At 38.2% G+C, this 8,481-nt stretch overlaps 1 long non-coding RNA gene across 2 annotated transcripts in view; it reads left to right on the top strand.

The window, feature by feature from the left end:
* Positions 1-954: 954 nt before the first annotated feature.
* The window catches only part of LOC133629865 (uncharacterized), a 40,048-nt gene continuing 32,521 nt past the window's right edge, over positions 955-8,481 (top strand). For both annotated transcript variants that reach the window (XR_009821142.1, XR_009821143.1), the window contains exons 1-2: positions 955-1,043; positions 1,487-1,610. This is a non-coding gene — a long non-coding RNA (uncharacterized LOC133629865). The remainder of the gene's footprint in view (positions 1,044-1,486; positions 1,611-8,481) is intronic.

Below are 8,481 nucleotides of genomic sequence, written 5' to 3' on the forward strand. Positions count from 1 at the left end.
GACGTCACTAGTTTGATTCATCTTCCACCTAGAAATATGTGAATCATTTTAACAATATAGAAAACATGCACCAATAAAATGTAATAATGGATATTATAAACAACTACAATAAAAATGTGAGTACAAAATTGTACTACTATACCTTGTGAGTGTATGCTTGAACTACTACCCTTTAACATAGTGAACCCGAAAAGTAAATCCAAGTAAATAGAAGAAAAAAATAAAGACCATTACAAATATAGATATATTAAAAAAAAAAAAGATATATATATATATATATATATATATATATATATATATATATATATATATATATATATATATATACACGTTAGCAAAAAACAGGCTATTTCTTCCCTACAAGTCGGTTTCCCTGCTTTTCAGGGGATTTTATTTCCCCCCCCCTCAAATCCTTTATATAGATATATTTGTTTAAATTAAAAAAATATATATAATTAAATATAAATGCTAAGTTTCCTTTTAATTGTTTTTATTTTTTATTAAATCAACATAATGAACACATGATACACTTACAATTAGTGCACCAACCCAAAAACCCTCCCTCCCCCATTTACACTCATTCACACAAAAGGGTTGTTTCTTTCTGTTATTAATATTCTGGATCCTACAATATACATCAATACAGTCCGTGAAGCACACATGATTGTGTGTGCTGCTGGTCCACTAATAGTACTAACCTTTAACAGTTAATTTTACTAATTTTCATTAATTACTAGTTTCTGTGTAACTGTTCTTATTTTATTTTAGTTTATTTTTTTGTTAAAGAAAATGTTTCTATTTATTTTAATTTTTTTTTCTAAGTTTCCTTTAACTCGGACTCGATATGAGTCCGAGTTAGTTGCCAGTCGTGTGGCGCGCATATGCATCGTGGGCAATTGCCGACGCTAAATTTGCATGTGCAAAAAGAGTCGTTCATATTACTCTGTTCGTTCGCGAACGTCACATCTCTACCGGCAGCCAGTCGACATAGCCTCTACGGTACCCAGCAGAGGCTAATCACTTGGACTCGTTGGAGCTTACAGGTATTCAAATCTTTAACAATTACACTTATAAAGCCACAATGTAACTACATTTAATCTCAGGAGGCATTGTAATTACGGCAAAACTATGAATACTTAGAGCCAAAATGCTAGCTATGCTATGCTAAGCTAGGTGATTAGCCTAGTTTAGCATACTTGGCTACCTTTACCTAGCTAAGCAACATACTGTTTTCTGTACAGTATCTAAATTAGGAACATGAAATGTGTGAAATTTATATAAAAACAAGTGGGGTGAAAATGAGGCCAAAAATAAATTTAAAATGACAAACAACCATATAGTAAACATATCTAGGGTTAAAGCTAACTGGCCAACCTTAACTACCTTTTAACTCTCTTTAGCTTCTGATTATATGTTTGGTGGGCACTAAAATGTCAGATAAATCCATCAAGTATGACATTAATGACCTTTTTTCACTTTTCCACAGGAAAGTGACCCTTTACATTGTTCTTCGAGGAGGGGCGAAAAGGGGGTGGGGCCTCCCCGTTTCAGTGCAGGGCTGTGGTTGCTAGACAACAGGGCCTCTCACTCTGATGGAGTGTCAACAATGGGTAAGAAAACGAAAAATTGATTGGCGTGATGTCTCAATTGACTGCTTCGGTGTGGAGACGACGGTGAGAGAGACCCAAAAAGGAGCCACAAGTAGTCCTCTGTGCCGCTCAATTCCCCCCCCCCCCAAACCGCCTTCGACGCACCTGCCTCGCCCGCCTCCCTCCTCTTCGTCGGCGACAACAACACTCCTCTTCAGGAGACACAAAGCAGGCCTTTCACCAGCTACAATTTTATTCCTCACGCCATGCAAAACCTCATTCATAAATTACAAGATTTTCAACTCACCTGACAAAATGTTACAAAAAAACAGCTAACATATTGTTCCGTTTTTATCCTTCTGTATCAAAAAGTGCCATATGTATCCCCCCGGCGACTTCAGAATGAATCACATCCTTGCCTCCCTTTCGCCCATTCTCTGTTCAGTAAAACCACACGATTTGTTATCGACTTTCCAATTGTTCCTTCCAGAGAATCAATATGTGGAGGAGGTGGGATTTTTTTTTTGCAGCGGCGAGTGGATCAGTGCCGTGTTCTCGCACATGATTGATACAAACATAATGGAGTGTTCCATTCTAAATTAGCTAACTTTTTGGATAGAGTGACATCCCTGCCAACTCTGGGATTTTTTTTTGTTAGTTTTCCAAATGGGCCTTTCTGAAAAATGACACATTCCTTTTGAGAAATCTGTTATTTTTCAACCTTGCTAACCACAGCCATCTTTGCTAACTTCTTCTGCGGCTAGCTAGCTGGGATTTATGGCTCTTTGAAGGGAGCTGGATCCTGATTAGTTGTTCTTTTTAAAGCAGGGCTATTCAACTATATAATGAAGAGGGCCGCAGTTTTAGGGGCCGTACATCAAAATTTACCGATTTTTCGGACTATAATCGGAAAATCCTTTCATTTTCTCAAAAATCGACAGTGCGCCTCATAACTCGGTGCGCCTAATGTACGGCATAATTCTGGTTGTGCTTACTGACCTTGAAGCAATTTTTTGGTACATGGTGTAATGATAAGTGTGACCAGGAGATGGCAGTCATACATAAGAGATATGTGTAGACTGCAATATGATGGCAGTAAACAACACCAAAACTTTAAATGTTCCATTGAGAATATTGAATGTTACACAAAATGTTTTTAGTACGACTTAGGTAAGCTATGAAGCCGCACCGCTTGATGGATTGTCGGCGCATTAAACATACAACTATTATTATGGTGTGTGTATAAGGACGGTAAAATGGCACCTATTAGCAGACCTATTATCTGGCGTTTTGTTTTGCAATATTATGCAAAACCAACTTTTCTTACCTTCTGGTACCTGCTGATGTGTATTTGGGATCTGCATAAGTCCTGAAAATGTGCGCGCGTCCGCAATTGTAGTGTGGGGCATACATCTTCCGCTGTTGCCATTTCTAATATAAAGTAGTGTTACGTTCTAACTTATATCTGTCAGTAGACTAGCTATCAAAGCGCTAAAAAGTTTAGTGGGTTTACATAATTAACTCACGGAACTTTAGTTATTAGACATTTTTTCACGGGACACATTTCCAGATACTGCTCCGTTATTGATTTAAGTAAAATCTGAATATCATTTAAACAGTTAGCTCCATCTTTTGACACTTCATCCACTTCTACAACAAAGATGACGGGGAGAAGACGCTGCCGAAGGTGAGCCACGTAGGTAAGACCGCCCACAAAACCGCACATCCTGGAGAAATGCTCAGAAAGCTACTTGAAAATGGTCTCTGAAACATAATCTATGCAACACTTTCACCAAAGAACCACCATCACATGTTATGTGGACCACAAGATAGTGTTTTCAATTTAGAAAACAATCATGCGCCTTTTGTATGAAGAAAGATCTGAATAGACCCGCTCATTGGCAGTGCACCTTTTGATCCGGTGCACCTTATGGTCCGAAAAATACGGTACTTTAGAAAGTGCCTCCGCAGACTATATTCATTTGAGACTGCTTTCACTTATTTACAAAGTAACCACATCCGCTTTCACACTGCACTGTCAATAAATTCATTATTCTGCCATCCCTGCTCGTTTCCAGCATGCGCAGCTAGACAGATAGTTAACTAGTTAAGTTGATGATTGATGTTCCTTTTTTGAATTATTTTTCTTCCTCAGTTTTATTTCTATATACGTCTCCTTTTATTTAGGTTTGTAAGACTGAAAGTATAATGTCCATTGTGTATATTACATAAATAATGTCCATTGTCGTGTTGTCCCGCTACCAATATTTTGGTACCTGTACCAAAATGTATTTCGGTACTTTTCGATACTTTTCTAAATTAAAGGGGACCACAAAAAATTGCATTATTGGCTTTATTTTAACAAAAAAATCTTACAGTACATTAAACATATGTTTCTTATTGCAATGTTGTCCTTAAATGAAATAGTGAACATACGAGACAACTTGTCTTTTAGTAGTAAATAAGCAAACAGAGGCTCCTAATTTAGCTGCTGACATATGCAGTAACATATTGTGTCATTCCTCATTCTATTATTTTGTCAACATTATGAGGGACAAGCTGTAAAAATATTTTATTAATCCCCTTGTTTATTTACTGTTAATATCTGCTTACTTTCTCTTTTAACATGTATAATTTTGCCACACCTAGTGCGTGTGTGACAATCATTTGTACTTTAACTTTTTCCATCTACACTTCTGTTAAAATGTAATAATCACTTATTCTTCTGTTGTTTGATACTTGACATGAATTTTGGATGATACCACAAATTTGGAACGGCGTCTATAGCGGTGATGTCGGTGAGCTATGGTGTGTAGTGAAACATGTTTAGCTATTCCTTGTCCTGCTGGGATGATACTTGTAAGAAGCTTACTTTATTTGTCGCCATTGAAGCAAGGATTAGTGATTTAGGAGTGGCTAAAACACTGCCTACAGATGTTAGCCGCGAGCTAGCTAGCCATGTCTTAAAGCACCTCTTCCTGAGGGTGTTTCAGTGTTATAACTTCACCTTTATCTTTAGTTTTTAAGCCAAATTGAATCCGTTCTCCCTTTTCTGTCTACACACTGTGTCTGCTTGTAAGTACTCCGTGATTGGGCGCTGCCGAACATGCTCGTCTGCTCGTAAACCAGCAATGTCACGACGTGACGAAGATGGGGGTGTGGGGGTAATATCGGTGGGGTGGGGGACTGGTACTTTTTAGAGGCGTTATAGTACCGAATATGATTCATTAGTATCGCGGTACTATACTAGTACGGGTATACCGTACAACCGTAGTCCATTGTGTATGTAACATAAATGAAATAGAAGGTTTAGTGTTAATACACTCAGCAAACGTTGCACACATGTGGTTTAAACACAATTAAACCGAAGGTATAGCTTTATCGCCCTCTGCTGGTCAAATTCAGCGCTAAATGTATTTAACCAGTTAAATAGTTAAACAGTTAAACAAGACATACAAGTCATCAATTTCCATATATTCATACTTTGCTGTCCAGCTGCTGTTAAAGTCCGATTTTCCCAATTTATTTAGATTTTTTCAGGGTCGATAGTGCCATAATAATGATAAATGGGTTATACTTGTATAGCGCTTTTCTACCTTCAAGGTACTCAAATCGCTTTGACAGTATTTCCACATTTACCCATTCACACACTGATGGCGGGAGCTGCCATGCAAGGCGCTAATCACCCTTTGCCATCAGAGGCAAAGGGTGAAGTGTCTTGCCCAAGGACACAATGGACGTGACTAGGAAGGTAGAAGGTGGGAATTGAACCCCAGTAACCAGCAACACTCCGATTGCTGGAACAGCCACTCTACCAACTTCGCCACGCCGCCATCTTCTTCTACTCATCCACTGCTGCTTCATTGTGACACATATGCTTTGCTTTTGCCCCCTGCGTGGTGGCGGTAGTATTACATATATGAGCAACCCGGTTTTGAATGGTTTCATCAAGCCTGTTAGGGTGATGTTCGGTGGGCCAAATTAAACACTCGGGCGGCCCGGAAATGGCGCGCACGCCACCAGCTGATTAGGCCAGATTTAAAGCATTAACGCATGTTATTAATAAATAAAATAATATTGCGTTATCATATCACATCAGGTTTAGGGCTTAATCCGAAAGATGTTTACCTGAGTCAATATTGTCAACAAAAGTAGCACAGATAAGGGAGGACATTTAAAGGCCTACTGAAATGAAATTGTTTCATTTAAACGGGGATAGCAGATCCATTCTATGTGTCATACTTGATCATTTCGCGATATTGCCATATTTTTGCTAAAAGGAGTTAGTAGAGAACATCGACGATAAAGTTCGCAACTTTTGGTCGCTGATAAAAAAAAGCCTTGCCTGTACCGAAAGTAGCGTGACGTCAAAGGTTGAATGGCTCCTCACATTTCCCCATTGTTTACACCAGCAGCGAGAGCGATTTCGGACCGAGAAACTGACGATTACCCCATTAATTTGAGCGAGGATGAAAGATTCGTGGATGAGGAACGTGAGAGTGAAGAACTAGAGTGCAGTGCAGGACGCATCTTTTTTTTGCTCTGACCGTAACTTAGGTACAAGCTGGCTCATTGGATTCCACACTCTCTCCTTTTTCTATTGTGGATCACGGATTTGTATGTTAAACCACCTCGGATACTATATCCTCTTGAAAATGAGAGTCGAGAACGCGAAATGGACATTCACAGTGACTTTTATCTCCATGACAATACATCGGCGAAACACTTTAGCTACGGAGCTAACGTGATAGCATCGGGCTTAACTGCATATAGAAACAAAAGAAATAAACCCCTGACTGGAAGGATAGACAGAAAATCAACAATACCATTAAACCATGGACATGTAACTACACGGTTAATGCTTTCCAGCCTGGCGAAGGTTAACAATGCTGTTGCTAACGACGCCATTGAAGCTAACTTAGCAACGGGACCTCACAGAGCTATGCTAAAAACATTAGCTATCCACCTACGCCAGCCAGCCCTCATCTGCTCATCAACACCGTGCTCACCTGCGTTCCAGCGATCGACAGTGCGACGAAGGACTTCACCCGATCACCGATGCGGTCGGTGGCTAGCGTCGGATAGCACGTCTGCTATCCAAGTCAAAGTCCTCCTGTTTGTGTTGCTGCAGCCAGCCGCTAATACACCGATCCCACCTACAACTTTCTTCTTTGCAGTCTTCATTGTTCATTAAACAAATTGCATAAGATTCACCAACACAGATGTCCAGAATACTGTGGAATTTTGAGATGAAAACAGAGCTTTTTTGTATTGGATTCTATGGCGTCCGAATACTTCTGTTTCAACCTTTGACGTCACGCGCTTACGTCATCATACATAGACGTTTTCAACCGGAAGTTTAGTGGGAAATTTAAAATTGCACTTTATAAATTAACCCGGCTGTATTGGCATGTGTTGCAATGTTAAGATTTCATCATTGATATATAAACTATCAGACTGCGTGGTCGGTAGTAGTGGGTTTCAGTAGGCCTTTAACATCCGTAAAGAGCAAGTCCTGCAAGAAGATGTCATTCATTTTACCAAAGCTGATCCGTCACACAATACCTTGGAAAGACACAATTACAGCAAGGATACACCAATTGTACTACACAAACGAGCATCAAGTTGCTGAATATGAATGCATTTTGCTTACTGGAGAACATTAGACATCTGGAGGTAATCACAGCTAGCTGGAGTTGTGTTGTATCAAAATTGTCATCTGAAAAGGTAAATAAGCTTGTTTGTTTCAACAACTGTTTAAACTAAAGAAGAGTAAATGCAGTTTTAAATGGTGCACTAGGTGAAGTTGTTTATCAGTGCGTTGACTACATTATCGATTAGGAACTGTACCTAGTTTGCTATATTATTGCAAATGATTTAAAAATGTGTACTTAATTCTTACTATCCTTACTGTCACCAAGTTGTGAGCAAATCAATGACTTGCAGTTAAGTAGACATTTAAAAAAACCCGTCCCTGTAAGACATTCTGACTACAAAATCGCATTTGTATCCAAACATTGGTATTTTATTAACCACATTATATATATGCAAGCATATAATAACCGTGATTAATCAGGATTAACCACAGTTCAAGAGTGTGATTAAACTGATTAAAAATTAATCACTTGACAACCTCTAATATATATCTTTATATTTATGTATATATGCTCAAATGCAGCTGGGATAGGCTCCAGCACCTTGCGACCCCAAGAGGGACACGCGATAGAAAATGGATAAATAAATAGTAGGGGTGTGGGAAAAAATCGATTCGAATTCGAATCGCGATTCTCACGTTGTGCGATTCAGAATCAATTCTCATTTTTAAAAAATCGATTTTTTTTAATTAATTTTTTTTATTATTATTATTATTTTTTTTTTTTTTAATTAATCAATCCAACAAAACAATACACAGCAATACCATAACAATGCAATCCAATTCCAAAACCAAACCCGACCCAGCAACACTCAGAACTGCAATAAACAGAGCAATTGAGAGGAGACACAAACACGACACAGAACAAACCAAAAGTGGTGAAACAAAAATGAATATTATCAACAACAGTATCAATATTAGTTACAATTTCAACATAGCAGTGATTAAAAATCCCTCATTGACATTATCATTAGACATTTATACATTTTAAAAAAAAAGAACAATAGTGTCACAGTGGCTTACACTTGCATCGCATCTCATAAGCTAAGTCCAATATTTTCACAAAGATAAAATAAGTCATATTTTTGGTTCATTTAATAGTTAAAAGACATTTACATTATTGCAATCAGTTGATAAAACATTGTCCTTTACAATTATAAAAGTTTTTTACAAAAATCTACTACTCTGCTTGCATGTCAGCTAGGGGTGTGGGAAAAAATCAATTCGAATTCAAATTGC

This window comes from Entelurus aequoreus, linkage group LG15, assembly GCF_033978785.1.
Source record: "Entelurus aequoreus isolate RoL-2023_Sb linkage group LG15, RoL_Eaeq_v1.1, whole genome shotgun sequence".
NCBI classification, from domain to species: Eukaryota; Metazoa; Chordata; class Actinopteri; order Syngnathiformes; family Syngnathidae; genus Entelurus; species Entelurus aequoreus.